General features: G+C 39.4%; 1 protein-coding gene across 7 annotated transcripts in view; it reads right to left on the reverse strand.

Annotated features, from left to right (window-relative positions):
* The window catches only part of HEATR5A (HEAT repeat containing 5A), a 122398-nt gene extending 110699 nt beyond the window's left edge, over positions 1-11699 (reverse strand). For 5 of the 7 annotated variants that reach the window (XM_045059755.1, XM_011283176.4, XM_045059756.1 and 2 more), the window contains exon 1: positions 11562-11699. The gene's annotated coding sequence lies outside the window, so the exon portion shown is untranslated. Of the gene's footprint in view, positions 1-11233; positions 11366-11561 lie in introns of those variants that run through there. The other 2 variants (XM_019832901.3, XM_019832902.3) reach the window with 2 other exon arrangements.
* Between the last annotated feature and the right edge of the window lie 9423 nt (positions 11700-21122).

Below are 21122 nucleotides of genomic sequence, written 5' to 3' on the forward strand. Positions count from 1 at the left end.
AAAAGTTACCCAAACGATTTCTCAGGATATCTAATAAGATTAGTGTGTACTATTAATCTCAATGAATAAAATGCAGCCTAAAGTATTAATCAAAATACAGCACAATGGTAATTTCCAGACCTAAGTAAGCTGTCTCATGGAGAAACAGTAACATGTACCTGTTAGGGCCACTTACTCTGTATTTTAAAAATATACACATGAATATTACTTTACCGTCAAATATTATATATGCTAACATAAAACCAATAGTTGAACTAAGCTTACAAATGCCCTTCAATGCTTTTTAGACCATACATTTCTCTGAGGCACTGTTTACTTCCTTTGTGATAACTGTTCGTATTTTATGTATGCCAGATACTCCCAGTGACTCAGTCATAATTTTCATCCCTCAAGTCTATACTGAGAAAAGCAGGCACTGTGTACTAGACCTAAGGCCCTAAGGTACAGTCCTATCATTCTAAGGCACTGTGGCTCTCCAAGTGGGAAAACCCCAGCAGAGTGCCAACAGAATTGTATTGGAGGACAAAATTTTACTTAACCATTTCCCCCGATATTAACTTAACACATCATTTTATACTAAAATAAATATGCATTCAATATGCACTAGAAGGCAAAATTAATAGTGTTTCAAGATAAAACATGAAACTTCAGAGAAATTCTAAGCATGACAAACCTTTCTAGGCTTCTTTTTAAAAAAGTCACTCCTTTTTACTGGGAAGAATACTAGTTTAATGGAAAAGTTTAAGAACAACTAAGCTATTAACCTGAATTATACGAACTGCCATTTTTATAGGTCAAGAAATGGCTGAATATCAGCAAATTCATATGACTCGATTTTTAAAAAATTTTTCTTAATGTTTATTTATTTTTGACAGACAGAGAGACAGAGCATGAGCAGAGGAGGGGCAGAGAGAGAGGGAGACACAGAATCTGAAGCAGGCTCCAGGCTCCGAGCTCTCAGTACAGAGCCCGACGCAGGGCTCGAACTCACAGACCGCAAGATCATGACCTGAGCCGAAGTCGGATGCTCAACTGACTGAGCCACCCAGGCACCCCCATATGATTCGATTTAAATAACATATTCAGTCTTCAAAGATTTGACTTAATGTAGGAAAGTCTAATGTCTATGAATCTGTCTAGTGTTCTCAAGCCAATGACTTTATTGCTCTAGAGTAATACATATGTATAAATATTGTTAACTGCTGACGGAAAGAGAAACCACAGGAGGCCAAATCTCCAAGGCCCCGGTTTGCTAGAGTAACTTACTCCAAAGCCATCTCCAAGAGAAGTTAATAGTCTTATCATGAAGGGCTAATTTTCCATCTGAAAATGAGTTAATGTCAAATTTACACAGGCAAAAAAGTTTAAGCACCTTCAACAATTTTAAGGATAACACAAAACAAAACAAAACAAAACATGTAGCATTAACATGATTTTCTCTATCTAGGGTTTAAAGATCTGTTTTGGTAGGGATGGGAACATATTTAAAATTATGGTTAAAATTTACAGGGAAAAAGAATCTTCTTAATCTTTTTGGTCATTTTGTTTCTTAAAAAGATTCATTATATCATTTTGAAAAGGGAAAAGTGGAAAGATCACAAATAGTCAGAGACAACAACAAACAAAATAAGATACATCTGTTGGGTTTGCTAGTTTTTTTTCCCCCAGAGGATGAAAAGACCAATTTACAAAACGAACAAGCCACTACGCAGTAAATGAAACCAATTCCAGAATGTATCTGGCCTTAAGTTTTGAAATATATCATACTTCACTTTCAGTTACTGTCCTTCCTTCAATTTTCACTTCTCCAAAAGATACCACAACAGCTTCAACACAGCCTCCAGTCTTTAGTTTCTCAGTTTTGTCCAAAAAGCATAAAGTAAGACAAAAAAACCCTCCAGGATCTCCCACAATTTAGGAAACATACATAAATCTTAAAATCCAAACTGTTCCAAAAAACACAAAGCAAAACAATAATTAGCATTACTCTAGAAAGAAGGTGGCTCATTCTATTCTGACCTAAATTAAGATTCTCTTTGACCTGTGATTCTGGCTTTGCAAAATTATAGGTTACAAAATAGCAACTCACAAGTTACAGAGCATGCTTACAATGTTGCCAGAGGGAGGCTGGTAAAGAAAAATGGAGGTCTTTTTGTAATCCTACTTTAAATATCTCTAGGCATAGTCCTAAAGTTAGTTTGCTGACACAATGAACCACTGCACTTCACTGGTTTTAGGCTAAAATGGATACTGAAGAAAATCTTTTGTAATTTTAGAGTTCTTTAATACAGTTTTATCTTCATTATTTTTAAATCTTGTATTTATTCCATCTTTGAATCTGAAATACCTTGCTTCTTTCTAAATAAACTCAGCATTTTAAAATTCAGCTTAAAACAAAAATCACTTCCAGACTTCAAGCTGCATTACAAAGCTGTAATCATCAAGACAGTATGGTACTGGCACAAAGACAGACACTCAGATTAATGGAACAGAATATGGACCCACTGACGTATGGCCAACTAATCTTTGACAAAGCAGGAAAGAATATCCAATGGAATAAAGACAGTCTCTTCAGCGAGTGGTGCTGGGAAACTGGAAAACAACATGCAGAAAAATGAACCTGGGCCATTTCTTGCACCATACACAAAAATAAACTCAAAATGGATGAAAGACCTAAATGTAAGAAACCATCACAGTCCTCGAGGAGAAGGCAGGCAAAAACCTCTTTGACCTTGGTAGCAACAACTTCTTACTCAACATGTCTCCAGAGGCAAGGGAAACAAAAGCAAAAATGAACTATTGGGACCTCATCAAAATAAAAAGCTTCTGCACAGCAAAGGAAACAATCAGCAAAACTAAAAGGCAACCAATGGAATGGGAAAAGATATTTGCAAACGACACATCAGATAAAGGGTTAGTATCCAAAATCTATAAAGAATTTATCAAACTCAACACCCAAAAAACAAATAATCCAGGGAAGAAATGGGCAAAAGACAAGAATAGATACTTCTCCAAAGAAGACATCCAGATGGTCAACAGACACATAAAAAATGCTCAACATCACTCATTATCCGGGAAATACAAATCAAAACCACAATGAGATACCACCTCACACCTGTCAGAATGGCTAACATGAACAACTCAGGCAACAACAGATGTTGGTGAGGATGCTTTTTTGCACTGCTGGTGGGAATGCAAACTGGTGCAGCCACCCTGGAAAACAGTATGGAGGTTCTTCAAAAAATTGAAAATAGAACTACCCTATAACCCAGCAAGTGCACTACTAGGTATTTATCCAAGGGATACAGGTATGCTGTTTCAAAGGGGCACACGCACCCCGTGTTTATAGCAGCACTATCAACAACAGCCAAAGTATAGAATGAGCCCAAGTGTCCATCGATGGATGAATGGATAAAAATGTGGTATATATATACTATGGAGTATTACTCGGCAATCAAAAAGAATAAAATGTTTCCATTTGCAACTACATGGATTGAACTAAAGGGTATTATGCTAAGTGGAATTAGTCAGAGAAAGACAAATATCATATGATTTCATTCATATGAGGACTTTAAGACACAGAACAGATGAACACAAGTGAAGGGAAGCAAAAATAATATAACAACAGGGAGGGGGACAAAACATAAGAGACTCTTAAATATGAGTATGGGCTAAATGGGTAAGGGGCATTAAAGAGTCTATTCCTGAAATCATGGTTGCACTATATGCTAACTAACTTGGATGTAAATTTAAAAAAAAAATACGGTATTTTTTTTAAAAAAGTATTTCTCCTTTAAAGAAATAAAAACTGGACCTCTTTCAAAAAAAAAATCACTTCCTTAGGAAACCTTTAATGATTAATTCTCCTATTCTTTTACTGCTTCCTCTCAGTATAGCACTTTTTCCATTATATTTATGGTTCTTAAAATATATTTGGCTTCTGCAGCTATCACTTAGATGGCAAGATTCTTCTGGTGTTTTTCCAAATCATGATCCAAAAATCTTAACCATAATTACTAGATCCGTAGCATTATGGATAAAGTTCTCTATCTCCAAATTTTTAGAGATTTCAAAACTTTTTAATTGAAATTCTTAATAACCAATAAATAAACTAAATTTCTGTTATAGATTACTAACTTTTAAAATTCACAATACTACTTGTTAGCATCATCTTGGTACTGTCACAAATGAGGAGGACACATGTATAAGCCTGCTGTTGTAGTTCCTGGCTATGTCTTTCATCTTCCTAAGAGACTCCCAAATCACAAAATGACAATGATAGCTATTACTCATTGAGCTAGCAACTTTTTAAGTGCTTAATTTACACCATCTCTAATCACCACAAGGAAGAAAGCAAGGAAGGTATTACTGGTCCCCATTTTATGGATAAAGAAATTATTAAGATGTCAGTAAATAGTAGAACTGAGAGAATAAACCCAGGTCTGTTTGGCAGCAAAGCTCATTCTCTTTCCTCAATGCCAGGAAGCCTTTCCACAGGGGGGAAAAGGAAAAACCGTGTTTTTACACGAAGATGTAAGAAAGAAAATGTGCAGAACAAATGGCAGGGGGACGGGACAAGATCATTACTTTACATTTGGACTCCTCCACCTATTTCCCCCTACATCTTTCAGTAAATCACAAAATCAGTTTCATCTTCTACTTCCTCCAAGGATAAGGAGTCCAAACAATTAAAAAAGGGAGTGTTGGGAAAATAGCAAGGGGGGATATAGGAGGAGATAGGTAAATTGTTAAAATTAAAGGCAACTAAGCATGTCAGAATAGCAGACCTATAATAATGCAGACTAGTGGTTCATGACTCTAACTGCTTTAAAGAAAATACCAAACCTGGGAGCCTGGGTCGCTCAGTCAGTAAAGCATCTGACTCTTGATTTCAGCTCAGATCATGATCTCACGGCTGGTGAGTTTGAGCCCCGCTTCAGGCTCTGTGCTGACAGTGCAGGGCCTGCTTGGGATCCTCTCTCTCCCCATCTCTCTCTGCCTCTCCCGTGCTTATGTTCTTTCTCAAAAATAAATAAATACACTTAACAAAACAAAACCCAAGCCTAAAACAAATGAATCAGAATCTCTAAAGGCTGGGGTGCTGTAATAAATGGATTTTTCATTTAACTGCCACCAGAAAATACTAGCACTACTAATTTACAGATAAGAATACTGAGGCTAGATTACAATAAGGAGGATTTTATTTTATTTTATTTTATTAATTTTTCTTAAGGTTTATTCAAGTTTGAGAGACATGGACAGAATGTGAGCAGGGGAAGGGCAGAGAGAGGGAGACACAGAATCTGAAGCAGGCTCCAGGCTCCACCACGACTGTGAGATCATGACCTGGGCTGAAGGTGGATGCTCAACCAACTGAGCCCAGTCAAGATCATGTGACTCTTGATCTTGGGGTCATGAGTTCGAGCCCCATGTTGGGGGCAATATTTACTTTAAAAAAATTGTAATTATGAAAACTGCAAGTATAGAAGCTTACATATTAAGAGAGGGTCCAAGGGGCGCCTGGGTGGCGCAGTCGGTTGAGCGTCCGACTTCAGCCAGGTCACAATCTCGCAGTCCGGGAGTTTGAGCCCCGCGTCGGGCTCTGTGCTGATGATGGCTCAGGGCCTGGAGCCTGTTTCCGATTCTGTGTCTCCCTCTCTCTCTGCCCCTCCCCCGTTCATGCTCTGTCTCTCTCTGTCCCAAAAATAAATAAACGTTGAAAAAAAAAATTTTTTTTTAAAAATAAAAAAAAATTAAAAAAAGAGAGGGTCCAAGAGGTAAAGCAATGTTTCCTAAAGTGTTCTGTAGAACAGTAACGCCAAAGGATGCGGCTAAGTGTCTGGGGGCGGGGGGGTCCAAAAAACCAAATTCTTTTGGGAAATGCCACATTGGCACTTTTCTTTCCGACAGAGAGTCTCCATAGTTGTAATATGGTAATATGTACTATATACTGCCAGGAGGGCATACATACATAGCATTTGATATTTTAATTACAGACCTCTCCCCAGACTACCTCTTTCTCTTTTTTTTGGCCCCAGCTGGGAATGTTGTGAAACTAGTATTCTATAGAGCACCATCTTTGAAACACTAATCATTAAATGCTATAAAGCAAGAAATTTAAATATTCCTTTGTGTTCATACTATGATAGGATTTTTATTAGAAAACTATATAACAAGTCAATGTCACACCTACTTAAAAGTGGCCATTTCTTTTTTTTTTTCTTTTAATGTTTATGTATTTATTTTGAGAGAGAAAAAGAGAGAGTGCTAGCTGGGTGGTGGCAGGAAAAGAGGGAGAGAGAGAATCCCAAGCAGGCTTGAGCTGTCAGCACAGAGCAGGATGCAGGACTCTACCTCACGAACTGCGAGATCATGAGCTGAGCCAAAATCAAGTCGGACGCTTAACTGACTGAGCCACCCAGGCACCCCAAGTGGCCATATCTAATTAATATTTTGAAGTATCTAACATTACATATCCTAAATATAAATAGACTCTTATCTACTTCTGGATTATGAAATAAAGGGAGAAAAGATACTTTTAATTAACCTAGCATATTAATTCACATAAAAATGTATGTTACTCATATTTATAATTTTCACATCACACTCCTTCCAAGCTGAAGATGGTTGGCTGCACCATGAATTTTTTTTTTAATTCTGAATATAAATTCTCATAAAAACTTAATCCATGTTTCTTGCCATATCACAAAAGGCTAACTTGTAACATGCCCATTCACAGCACTATCTTATTTTAATATATAATGAAGATACATCAAGCATAGCAAGATTCCAAGAGTGTTTCCTGCAAACTGGCTAGGAATGAGGAGAATGCTGCTATTGCTCATACTACAAGCCAACAAGAATGGCAGATACATGCAGCTCCAGGAACCAATGGAGAACACATCCTATTAGATAGAGAAGTTAGGATGACAGAGGAAAGACACAGGAGTTACAGGGAATGTATAAACTGGCATAAGGGGTGCCACAAGTGGGGATGAGGCATACTTTGCTTTCCTCCTCTATTTTTCTGATGTGCTGCAGATTACTACTGTTCGGGATGAGAACGACGACAGGAACTGAATTCAGTGAGGGAGATTGCCAATGGGGGCCTTACTGAAGAAGTACTGCTGGCTCTGGCAACTCTGCCTCCAGATTACAAAAGAGAAACCCTTAAAGGATAAAGGAAGTATTGTGGGGGAGGGAGGGGGGAACTGAGCAGGAGGGACCAACTCTAAGACAGTGAATGGAAAAGGAACTAACATTTTTTGACAATTTACTTACTAGAAACTTTTAATCCTCATAACACTGAAACTTAGATATTATTATCCTCATTTTACAGATGGTGGTAACAAGAAATGTGTCCAAGGTCAAGACGTTATTTAAGTGGAATAAGATAATGCCTACACCTGTCTGATTTCAGTGTCCATGTTCCTTCAACTACTTCATACAGCCGCTGCATAAAGTCTCTCTAATCGCTGACAGTTACTGACAGTTACTGCCATACCAACTCAAGCATCTAATCATTACAACTTTGTTGCTCTTTTTTATCACTTCATTCTCCTCTTACGTCTTAAGTACTTTGAGGCTTTATGTTAAAGTGTGAGGTCTTCTAGAGACATCAACTTTAAAAGGGCTCTTCTCATCTAGATGTAAATCAATAAGTGCCAACAGTGTTAGTTTAGTCTTTGGATATTCTTGACAATTTTTATCACGTTGTTCCACAGACCAACTCTTCCATCTCCCCCTGGGAAGACAGATTCCATTCTGGACACTGAGGAGTGACACATGGTAGATTTTAAGGTACAAAACTTATTCTTATCTCCCACCTCACTCATCTGAAAATAACTACCTAAACAATCCCACTACATGGTACCTCACTGAGACTCCAGTAACAAGAAAACAAAGTTTTGTGTGTATGTGTGTGTGTTTAAAGGATATACAGTAAATAATTGTTTCAAAGATCATGAACTTTACTGACCAAAGTCTCTTGGTCCCTCACAGCTTACTCATTTCAGTTTAGACATGACTTATCTGGATTCTAGCTAGGCTGGAATAGAGCACCATATTAAAAGTAAAGAAGCAAAGTCATTGAGACCAGGAAGAAGTCAAAACAGACTGCTAACAGTGATGGAAGTGACCAAAATACTATTTGATAAAGTATAGACATTTTAAAAAACAGGGCAACACGAGACTACTAAGTACAAGAGCAAAGTGTGTGCAAGATGCCATTCATTATTTCTCTAGCTCAGTTGAGGCCAGGAATCCTTGACCAATTTTCCAAATAACCCTATCCTTGTATTTGCTGCTCATGCAATCCGTCACCTAGGACTTCTTGGGTTTAGCCATTAGACCCTGCCTGCCTTAGAGTCCTGTTTCCCCTCTGCAAACTGTGGCTCTCACATCAAAGTTAGCATTCACAGAATCACCCTTAATCCACACTATGGTCTGATATCTTGGCTTTTCCTCATGGCTCCCCACTTCTAATTCACAACATAGCTTATAGAATACCCAGCCTAGAATTTAGCTACATTTCAGAACTTCTTGGAGCCTTACTGGAGGGATTTTATTGGCAGACACTGCTTCTTACCCCAGGCCAGATGCTCAGCTAAGCTCTTAACTTTACAAGTACATCTCCCTGGAGCAACTCCATTATTACTCTGCCTTCTGACTGCTACCCTCATGGCCCCACCCAAGTAATATAGTGAACATACTAACTATTACCTCTAACTCCCCAAGACAGTCTGGGGCAGCACTCCATCAATCAAACTCACTGATATTTGTGCCGCAAAAGATAAAACATACCCACACAAGGTGGGATTAAATAATGACTGTATTTAATAATGTTAAATACAAAGTAATGTTATATTTTGCTGCCAAATGAGTTAAGAAAAAAACTTTCCAGAGCCTTTTAGACACTGGAATTAAGATTTTGTACATGTATGTTTTTCTTTTTTTTTTTTTCTTTTCAGATCTCCTCCTAAAATATTTCAAATAATTTTGTTTCTAATGTTTCATAGGTAATCAACTTTCTGATAATTTTACTTAAATAAAAAATGTAGTGGAAAAGTGAGGAATATTTTGCATATATACACAAAAACATGCATATATTCATCATATAGATACCTACAAACACAACAGAAAAGGATATAAATAGATGCTGTTGTATATTTACCCACAAAGATGCATTATCTGGGCAGTAAGTACAACTATGTTACTGAAAAAGTACACACATAAAACATTTTATTTATTGAAATTAGAGCCATACTACAGTTTTAAGATTAGTGAAAGTGTATGCTCAGCTTCAAATATTTAGAATTATCACCCTGTAGAAGTTTTCCCTCCTCCCTGTACATGCGTGGCTCCAATTTCTGAGGCAGGTACCATAAACATAGGGCTTTTAATAACGCTACCTTATGCTACTTTTCTAGAAATAATCCTTTTGTTACTATTTTTAAAAAAGAGGAGGGGACCCCTGGCTGGCTCAGTGGGTGGAGCATATGACTCTTGATCTTGGGATTTTAAATTTGAGCTCCACAAATTGAGATTACTTAAAAATAAAATCTTAAAAAAAAAAAAAAAAAAAAAAGCCCAAGCATTCATGACTCATGATAGATGATCCTAAAAAGCACTGTTTTGTTTTGAAATGCAGAGATCATTAAACTAGTTTTCCAGGATTTAGAATAAAAGAATTTTAGAATAGTAAGAGGCCTCAACAAATCCAGTTTAATCTTTATTCTATTCATAAGATAATTAAGAAACGCTCATAAAAGTTATAAATGGTCTCAATCCCCTTTCTGAATGAAAGCGGGATGGAAAGCAGATACACTGCTAAAAATAACAGCCCTTAAATTTTTTCCTTTGAGAATGTACTCATTATTTGCATAATTTTTAAAAATGTTAAGGTACTCTGGAGTATGTATATCCTGTCATTAAAGGCAGATGCAATGATACGCAAAGAGAAAGGAAGAGAAAAGTGACCTAAGACCCACAAATTGTAGTGGAGGAGCTTAACCTAAATTCAGGTATCCTTTCAGGTCAGAAGTCTTTTCGTATATTATAGTTAACTATATAAAATAACTGCATTCTAAGACAAATCCAACCTCCCATACTTTTTTCCAAAGGTCACTGTTCCTATGTTATAAACCCTGCCTGCTTCCCCAATAAAGAAAAGAAAATCGGGGCGCCTGGGTGGCGCAGTCGGTTAAGCGTCCGACTTCAGCCAGGTCACGATCTCGCGGTCCGTGGGTTCGAGCCCCGCCTCAGGCTCTGGGCTGATGGCTCAGAGCCTGGAGCCTGTTTCCGATTCTGTGTCTCCCTCTCTCTCTCTGCCCCTCCCCCGTTCATGCTCTGTCTCTCTCTGTCCCAAAAATAAATAAAAAACGTTGAAAAAAAAATTTAAAAAAAAAAGAAAAGAAAATCGATAGCATTAAAATGTGTCTTACATCTGAAATCACTTTGCCAAAGAAACGCTTTCTAAAACATTTAGAAAATGAAACAAGATAATTCTTCTCTCCCCACCCACCTAATGCTCAGCTCTAAGTAGATTTCTGCTCTCCTTGCACTTTAACCTCGCTTATCTTCCCCCAAAGTCCTGAACAGAACTTGTGGGCACACATTTCCCACCCCCCCCCTCAGGGTCTCCTCCAGGCTGTGAGTTCTTGCAGGGTGCCAAGCCTACACATAAAAGATGCTGAATATTTGAATAAATGAACGTACATAAAAATAAGGTATAATTATGATCTTTAATGAAGGAGCTCCGATCACTGGACTCCTATTACAGGACTTGAAAGTTACGAAAATCATCTCAACAGCCAGAGGTACATTTATCGTCATTAGTCAGCACCGTAAAGTACTTAATGAAGTTTCTAAACACTTTGTAATCACTTGAAACGACGTTTAGCGGGCCGAAGAGTACGGTAAGAAGAAACGTCTCCTCACACGATACAAATGCTACCCCAGCAAAGACAGTCTTTCCTCGCGAGAAGGACTGGAAAAAGTTCTCGCGTAGAAGGGGATCCCTCTCGACTACGCTTCTGGAAACCCGCCTTGAGGGTGAGGCGCGGGTGCTCGGAGGACCTCGCCCAAAGCCCGGCTTGGGGCCCCGCTGCTGACCGACCTGGGGCGCAGCAGGCGCGCCACTTGGGCGGGTCCGGCCCGGCGGGCTCCGACCTTCCGACCTTCCCCGCACGCCCGGAGTCTCGGGCTCCCGCCGGCGGGCAGAGTCCACGCCTACCTGTTGTGCTCGGATAAAACCAGACTTTCCCAGAGCCGGGGGAGAGGACGGACCGCACTGGCCATTCAGCCGTCCTGGCGCCCCACTCCAGTCCCTCCTCGGCGGGCTCCGGCCCAGTCAGCCACGACACCGAATCCCCCCACCCATGCCCACGCCCAGGGTCCCGGCTTCCGTCACCACTTGGCAGCCGCGACCACCCCGGGGACCCCCAAGCCTCTCAACTCCCAGTGCAGGCCCGGGTGTGATATCCCTCCCAGTGGGCAGGCAGCCCGGGCACCGCCCCCTCGCGCCCGCAGCGCCTCCACTCGCAGAATCCCGGACAGCTCACCTTCGGGGTTCCCCCACGACTCAGCGCCCGTCCCAGTCCTGCCACGTTACCGGCTCCACAGCGCAGCAGGACAGCGCCGGGACTTGCCGGCGGCGGCGACTGCGAGACAGTGCGGCGGGACGGGCGCGCGCGGGGCGGAGCCGGAAAGCTCGGATCCGCGAGCGCGGCCGGAGCCAGCGATTGGGAGCGCGCCCTGCGCCGCGCCGCTGATCCTAGGCCCCATCAGTCGACTGCCGAGTCATCGAACGCCCACTTTGGCAAGCGTGACTGCTCCACCGCCGAAAGAGCGATGGGGAGGCGGGGTGGGTGCTGCCCAAGTTGAGGCCAGGACAGTAGCTTTGCAGTCGGGAGATTTGGGCCACAAGTATTTTTGTCTGTTGTTATCGCCAGCCAGAATTCCTAAGGGCGGCACTGGGGCATCTGAACGCTAAGACACAACTGGAGCCTGCAGAAATTCAGGAAGGGGAGTAGTGTGGGTGTGGATGGTGTTGTGTTAGACATGGAAGAGACCTTACGGAGCCTTGTAGTCCTACTCCTGCTTTTATAGCCTGAGACTCTGGGGCCTGACAAAGCGTCTTACTCAAGGTCACAACCCGAGTCAGTGGCGGAATTGGGACTGACAGCCACTTGGCTCCAAGTCAAGTGTGGTTTTTCCAGTATACTCAGCGTTTTGAATATAATTTTCAGTTTTTATTTTGAAACAAGTCTCAAGCTTACAATAATGTTGCAAGTATGGGACAAAGAATATTTTGTCCTGAACCATTTGGGATTTAAGTTGCTGACATGATGCTAAATACTAAATACTTCAGTGTGTATGTCTTATTAATAAGCACCCTCAACTACACAATCACAATCTATCATAATCAAAACACTTATAGGATACATTGGCCAATTGTCCCAGTAATTTTCTTTACGGTAAAAGTATTCAGTTCAGAATCAAGCACTGTGTTTACTTGTCACGTATCTTTAGTTGCCTTCAATATGGAAAACTTCCTCTGTTTTTCCTTGACTTTCATGTCCTTGACACTTTTGAAGATTCCTGGCCAATGATCTTATACAATGGCTTTCACTTTGCATCTGTCTGATGTTTACTTATGATTAAAATCAGGGTAAATGTCTTTGACAGGACTGTCACAGAACTAACACTCTGTTCTTCTCATTGTGTGGTCGGATGCTTGGTTCCTCACCCTGTTTTGAAAGCATAAGCAGAACTATAGCTGTATTAGTTGCATTATTCACTTAGCTGCACATACTGTTTTGTTTCCTACTTATGTTTTATGTACCTCTTATCAATCATTAATTTTGGCTTTTCCACTCCTACTGCCTGTTTACCCACTGACTGTAGAAACCTAATGGGGACTCGACAATAACATTTGTCTTGAAATTATCTGACATACCTGATCTTACCAGGTCTCAAATGGCGCCCATTGTCCAGAAGAATGCATATGTCCAGATTATTTCAAGCTCCCCTCCCTTCAAGGTGTCAAGAAATCCTTCACCCTCCTCTCATGTATTCACCTGCTTCTGCAAACATATATAAACTGTCTCTAAGCTAAACAGGACACAGCAACATTGGGATTAATCCTCTGCCTTCTCCTTGGGCTGCTTTCTGATAGTAAAGCTTTCTTTGCTTCCAAACTGGTGTCTAGTGGCACCAGACTGGCTCAGTTGGAAAAGCGTGGGACTCTTGATCTTGGGGTTAGAAGATTGAGTCCCACGTTGGGTGTAGAGATTAAATTAAAATTAAAATTAAATTAAAAAAAAAAAAACTAGTGTCCAAGACATTGGCTTACTGCAAATCAGATGCACACACAAATTTGAGTTTGGTAATGTTGCATCCTATCGAGTGGCATATTTTAATTAGTCACATTATTGATGTTTATTTTAATAAACCAGTATCTTCCAGGTTTCTCCACTACAAAGTTATTTTTTTTCCTCTTTGTAATTAATAAGTATTTGGGGGGGAGATTCTTTGAAATTATATATTTTCTCATCAAAATTTTAATTTATTTTTATCACTATAGATTCAGAGTTTCCTATTAAATGGGTTATAAAATGTTTCTATCATTATTTATTTTGATGTTCAAATTGTCCCAAGTTTGGTCAGGGGGAGCCCCATTCATGCTGGCTTCTATGTCTTTGTGTGTTTTAAATTCTTTTGCAATATTTTATTGTAAAATATTTTTAAAATGCAGAAAATTTCAAGGAGTTTTATATACCCATATACCCACCAACCATATTCTACATTAATATTTTACTATTCTGCACCTATTATTCTTTGAGCACTCCCTTATTTTCTGGCACAATAAGCTGTTCTAGGCTCTTTTTGCCCCAACCCTGGATGCAGCCATTTATCGAGGAGTCCTGGCTCCTTTTAGTGGACAATGGTATTTAGAAGCACTAGGTGTGCTCACTGCTCTTGGGGTATCACTGCTCAGGCTGTCTTCATGGATGCAGCTAGGGAATGTTTATACATTCCTACAGTCCATCTATATACGTATACTCACACTCATTTATAGCTATATATCTTTGACTAACAATATATTTTGAAAAACCATATGTTCACAGTAATACCTCCAATCCAGCATCACACAGTTTATTCCAGTTTTCTCTCACATTTGTAACTCCTTTCTCCTACAGAGAGAGACCTGGATCCTATTATCCTTGAGATATTTACTTGTTTGAATACCTCCTCTATATTTAAGCAATCACCCATAGCTGCCATCTCCCCCTTTGGAGGATGCTGCCCTTACCCCACTATGATTCTGAAACTCCTGAATTAGCCACTGCAAGCCCCCCTACTTTCTCTTTTCCTTACCCCTGCTCCTAAACCCTGTGCAAGTGCCCAGTCCATGAGCCCTCACCACTCTGCTCAGGCTCTACTCCTTGCCAAGCATTCCCCTAGGCATCCTCTTCCATTCACTTGATACATATAGACACACACACACACACACACACACACACACACACACACACACACACACACTGGGTACTGGGTATTGTAAATTATCCTGATAAAGTTACAAAAGTATTATAGATCCTATAGGAGAGAGTAATTACTATGAAGTCCAGTTAGGAGGCTCATGAAGGGTTTAAAGAAAAAGATGTCATTTAAAATGGACTTTGGAATGCCTGGGTGGCTCAGTTGGTTAAATGACCAACTCTTGATTTTGGCTCAGGTCATGATCTCATGGTTTGTGGGTTTAAGCCCCACATCAGGTTCTGTGCTGACTGTGTGGAGACTGATTGGGATTCTCTCTCTCTCTCCCTCTCTCTGCTCCTCTCCCAAATAAATAAACTTTAAAAAAATCTTTTTTAAATCTTTTTCAACATTACTCATTCTGAGAGACAGAGAGAGACAGAGTGTGAGTGGGGGAGGGGCAGAGAGTAAGGGAGACACAGAATCTGAAGCAGGCTCCAGGCTGAGTTGTCAGCACTGAGCCTGATGCAGGGCTGGAACTCACAGACTGATAGATCATGACCTGAGTCAAAGTTGGGCACTTAACCAACTGAGCCACCCAGGTGTCCCTAAAAAAATTTTCTTTAGTGGGCTTTGAAGGATGCATAAGAATGAATGAGTAAAATGTATGGAAAAAATCCTGGAAAATAATTTGAGCCTAAAGCAGAGAAAGTAATTCATTTTAACTGAGTATGTGGTACAAAAATAACACTAGAATTTTAGAGCTGGAAGGGATATTATGTATCATTGAGTCCAACTACTAGTTTTACAGAGGATTAAAAGAAGATTCAGAATTTAGAGCTTCAATGATTAAGAGAATTAACTTAGAGGGAAGAGTCAGTTTGGAAGGGTAAATAATGCATTTAATTGTAAACATGTCACATTTGAATAGAGCATTTAAGAAGAAACGTAGGACTACAGCTTTGAAGAGGGGTCAGAACCAGAGATCTAGTTCAGGACTTTTCCATATGGAGCTGACGGCTGACACAGTGAAAGAGAAAATAAAGAGAGAAAACAAGAAATCTAGAACGCTGAAAAACAAGTTTGTTTTTAATCAAATAGAAATGTGTTTCACCTTTCAACTTCTATTTTACTTTGCTCAATCTCATGTTGAGATTTTGAGTCACAATAAAGAGGAAGCTGTGTTATAATTAGCAGAAGGAACACAGCTTTGGAATTAGGTGTCTCGTGTTCAAATCCTAGTTCCACCACTTAGTAGGCGTGACCTAGGGAAAACCACTTCACCTCTTTATATCTTTAAAGCTCAGTTTCCTCCCTTTATTTTTTTTAACGTTTATTTATTTTTGAGACAGAGAGAGACAGAGCGTGAACGGGGGAGGGGCAGAGAGAGAGGGAGACACAGAATCGGAAGCAGGCTCCAGGCTCTGAGCCATCAGCCCAGAGCCCGACGTGGGGCTCTAACTCACAGACCACGAGATCATGACCTGAGCTGAAGTCAGACGCTTAACGGACTGAGCCACCCAGGCACCCCATCAGTTTCCTCCCTTTAAAATGAGAATAACGTCTCCTCTCTGAGGTGTGCTGAAGATTCAAAACACAAGAGAAATAACTAGCATGCTGTCCATTGTCGAATGATAGCTAGCATTATCAGGCATTTACCTCATTTCTCTGTCCCAACTTATTTCAGCTTGTTAACTCAGTTGGTGTCACTGTCTGGCACAAAGAAGCCTCCCATCTGGTATTTGTTGAAGAAATTCAGAACTGTATATATTTTCTATTTTTTTAATACTCATCACTATAATGCACTATATTATATCTTCTTGGCTTTTTATAAATGAATCACTTCAATAAATGATGCATTCTTATAAATAGAATTGTTGGTATTTAATGATGTATGGTGTAAAAATTATGAAGTAAATCAGTAGTTACCCATTTGCCTAGCTATGTGATATCTTGGTTTAATTTACTGTTCAAACACATCTGATACAAATGACTCTAGGTTCCAACCAGCATACATTTGGGAAATTAAAAATGATAGATTACCTAAGATTGCCTCTACCGGGGCACCAGGGTGGCTTAGTCGGTTAAGTGGCCAACTTCGGCTCAGGTCATGATCTTACAGTTTGTGAGTATGAGTCCCAAATGAGTATGCTGTCAGCATAGAGCCCACTTTGGATCCTCTCTCTCTCTTACTCTCTCTCTCTCCTTCCCGTTCTTGTGCTCTTTCTCTCTCTCAAAAAAAAAAAAAAAAAAAGAAAAAAAAAGATGGCCTCTTCCCCTGAAATTATAAAATTCGATGATGTTAGTGTTAGAACAGCATATCTAAACAGTGGACTCCAGTGCACCCATGGAACTCTAGGGAACTGCTCTAAGTTGTACTCTTCAAGAGGTTAATAGGTATTCTTTTAAACAGGCATTCTTAAAAAAAAAAAAAAACATTTATTTTGAGAGACAGAGAGCATGAGCAAGGGAGGAGAGAGAGACAGAGAGAGAGAGAGAATCCCAAGCTGGCTCCATGCTATCAGTGCAGAGCCCCAATGAGGGGCTTGATCCCATGAATCACGAGATCAAGACCTCATGAGCCAAAACCAAGAGCCAGACATTCAACTGACTGAGCCACCCAGGCGTTCCTAAAGACACATTCTTAAGTAAATTTAAGAAAAATTATATGTTAATATAGCCATCTCCTAGAGAGGCATCATATATATTACTATGCTGCATTTCATGTAATGTTTCCCAAGCTTACTTGGCAATGGAATAGATTATATTTTTTTAATGAATGCATAATAGTATCTTTGAGAGTTAGTGTTTCTTTGGAGCAGACTTTGGGAAATACAGCTCTGGAAATTTGTTATTAGTGATCCACTCAGTCATGTCAGGTTGCTCAGTGTTGATGAAACCAGGAAATGAGCAGACTGGAGTGTACATGTGGCAAGCTCATGTCACAAAACTCATGGGTTGGGTGCAGCTTCCTCTCTGTCAATTTCAATGTGCTCAGAAGCCTGAAACAACACTGATATTCCACTCCAACAAAAGATCTGTGGGTTCTTTGTGATACAGCTTTCTATTTTTGGTCTATCAAGCATTATTTGTCAATGTAATGCTGAGCTTGCTGTAATCTGTGACAGCTTCTAGCACTAAATTTCCAATAAGAACTTTTGGCCGTAGGTAGGATTTTCTTCAGTAGGCAAACTACTACTATAAATATTCAGCCAAGAAGTGCTACTTACAACATAGCATAGACCTTGATCTATGATCGCAAGTGAATAATAGTAAACCATCTAACCTTGAAAGAAGCAGTTAAACTCAGGACTAGTGCTTCTAAGCAGGAATATTGAGCAAATGTAGATTTGTAACTATGCATTCAATAATACTTTATACAAGAAACTACTGCAATTATGCTCATACTTGACTAGGACACCTAAAGTCCCTTCCAATTCCTCATTCTCTGATTAGATTAAGAAATACTGTGTTTTACATGTGCATACATTTTATGGTTTTGTTCCAATGTTGCTGCCATATAATTTTATAAGCAAGCCATTTAATCTCTTTGGGCATTAATTCCCCCCTCTGGAAAATGAGCATGTATATGAGAAAATCTCTAAGATCTCTTCCAGTTTTAAAATTCAAATATTGTTATTTTTACAAAAACCCCTTCAAGGTAAATAGAATAGCTATTATTTGGAAGGAGTAGAAACCAAAGCCCAGAATAGTTAGGTAATTTGTCCATGTTTGGAACAAGATTCCAGAAGTAAGGTTTTATTTTATTTTTTTTTAAGTTTATTTATTTATTTTGAGAGAGAGCATACAAGCGTGAGAGGAAGGAGGGGCAGAGTGAGAGAGAGAGAAAGAGGAAGAAAGAGAGAATCCTAAGCAGGCTCCATTCTGACAGCATAGGGGAAGACTCAGGGCTTGATCCCATCGTGAGATCATGACCTGAGCCAAAACTAAGAGTTGGACACTTAACCGAATGAGCCACCCAGGTGCCCCTAGAAATAAGATTTTAAAACTAGGCCTTCTGGGGCATCTGCATGGCTCAGTTGGTTAAGTGTCCAACTCTTAATTTTGGCTCCAACTCCTTTTTTTTTTTTTAATGTTTATTTATTCTTGAGAGACAGAGCATGAGTGAGGGAGGGACAGAAAGAGAGAGGGAGACAGGGAATCCGAAGCAGGCTCCAGGCTCCAAGCTGTCAGCACAGAGCCCAACACAGGGCTTGAACTCACAAACCACGAGATCATAACCTGCACTGATATCAGACTCTTAACTGACTGAGCCATTCAGGCGCCCCTTGGCTCCAACTCTTAATTTTGGCTCACAGTTTGTGCTTACAGCAGCATGGAACCTGCTTGGGATTCTCTCTCTCCCTTTCTCTCTGCCATTCCCCTGCTCAAGCTCTGGTGTTCTCGCTCTCTCTCTCAAAATAAATAAATAAACTTAATTAAATAAATGCCAGGCCTTCTGGATCTTTGATATCTTTTTCATATTATCATAGTACCATACATATTCAGAATTGTACAAAATATATCAAATTAACAGCACTTTTAAAAGTTTTTCTTTTACACATATGTAGTCATATTCATTTAAAAAAATTATTATTAACATCATTAAATATTAGCTTAAAAATATGACTTTTAAAACTCAAGGAAACAAAAACATAACCCCACTACCTCCACATGAGAGTCATTTTCATTTATTTGGTTTTCATTTATTTGGTTACTCACATGTCTAAGCAAAGCCATATCATATGGAACATCGAATTTGTATTCACAGTCATTTCATTACTATTGGCCATATAAACATCAGTTCCTGGTTATAACATTGCTAGCATTTAGTCACATGGACCTGAGAGGAGAGGGAAAAACTACCATCTCCTACTTGTAGGTAGGTGTAATTGGCAAGGAGTGAAGAGGGCCCAAAATGACTCTGTAGTTTGCTATTATACTCCTTTTCCCTCATTTCTGGCTTTAGAATCTCATGATTAGAATCATTCTTCTGGTTTTCATAACATAAGGAAGGAGACTTCAGGAAGTCAAGGTTAACATGTTCTTACGTGGGTTGGGAGAGAGAATCCTGGAGATCTCTTCTGGCATATTCCTTTAATACAGTTTCACCTTGGAACATGGGGAGACTGTGACCCTGAAGGAATGAGCATCAGGACAGGAAGGTTTACTATGGTGAGGGGGAGGATTGGGCAGCAATAAACCTACAGTAGCCAGGGAAGGAAGGTTCTGGATGATGGGATCTAGAGCAGATTCCAGGAAGAGGGGAGGAGGTGTCTGTGGGGAATCAATAAAAATGGGGCTGAGAGGAATTAGATGAGAGTTTTTGGTCAGCTTGTCAATTTTTCCCTGCCAGAAAGTTCCTGATGGGAACCACAGGAAGCACCATCATAAGCCAAATTAATCATGAAGTTAATCTATCAAGGTGAGGGAACAAAATTTAATGTCATTAGCAGCTTGGTTCTAAAAATGAGCCAAAACCCAAGGAATCGGATAGGTCAAGCCAGAGCTAGGACTGAAAGGAGGGCTATTATACTAAATATTACATAAACTATAGACTTCAGCTGCAAGCACTTTAGTCAAGTAAACTGTTTACCTATAGATATGTACCTTAAGAGAATTTAGTGCTTTAATTTTTTAAAGTTTATTTATTCATTTTGAGAGAGAGAGAGAGAGAGAGAGAGAGAGAGAGAGAGAGAGAGAGAGAGAATGCGAGTACATGAGCTGGGGAGGGGCAGAGAAAGAGGGAGAATCCGGAACAGGCTCTGAACTATCAGTGCAGAGCCGGACTCAGCACTTGAACTAACAAACTGTGAGATCATGACCTGAGCTGAAGTCAAAAGTCAGAGGCTTAACGGACTGAGCCACCCAGGGGTCCCTTAAGTCCTTTAATTTAGGGAGATTTCAGCCTATATAATAAATAGCTTAGAAGGCATCCCACCAAAACCTTATTCATAAATTAGAGACATATGAATGTAAGAACTCATGATGGATAATTATCTACTTAACAATGAAATATATTGGAATAATCATAAAAGATAACATGATAATATTAAGATCCAAAGAGTTGTTGTAAAATTCATAATCTAAGATTATTTGTGTAACTCAAGAAATTGAACCTACCCAGTAAAAGGACAAAACTCCACCTGGTTGATTAACAGTATTCTTACTGAATTGTCATATATGAGGAAAAACTATATACAATATTATAAAACATACTTATGAAAGTTCATATCAGTTACTGTGTTTATGAATACAAGTCTATTATTAACTTCTTTGGGACACCTTATTCTTGAAACAACTTCTAATAAAAATTAGTTTATATGTCAAACTTCTTGTTTAGCTATAAACTTAGAAGAGAGAACATTATCTAGATGCAAATATTTAACTGACCAGTATGAACAATAACTCAAAATTAAATTAACCATATAATATGATTATGGTAATCAGTGGAGCCAGAGTCATAGATCAGGAAGAAAAAGAAAAATGTTAATAATATGGAATACAATTATATACTCTTGAACTCAATTTGCCAACCTACCGGCATTCACAGACCAGAGCACAAATCCATTTATAGACTATACTTGCTCATCTTAATAATATTTTATTGACTTACACATTTTCTCCTTTTGTCTGCTTCC

This window comes from Felis catus, chromosome B3 (assembly GCF_018350175.1).
Source record: "Felis catus isolate Fca126 chromosome B3, F.catus_Fca126_mat1.0, whole genome shotgun sequence".
Lineage (NCBI taxonomy): Eukaryota > Metazoa > Chordata > Mammalia > Carnivora > Felidae > Felis > Felis catus.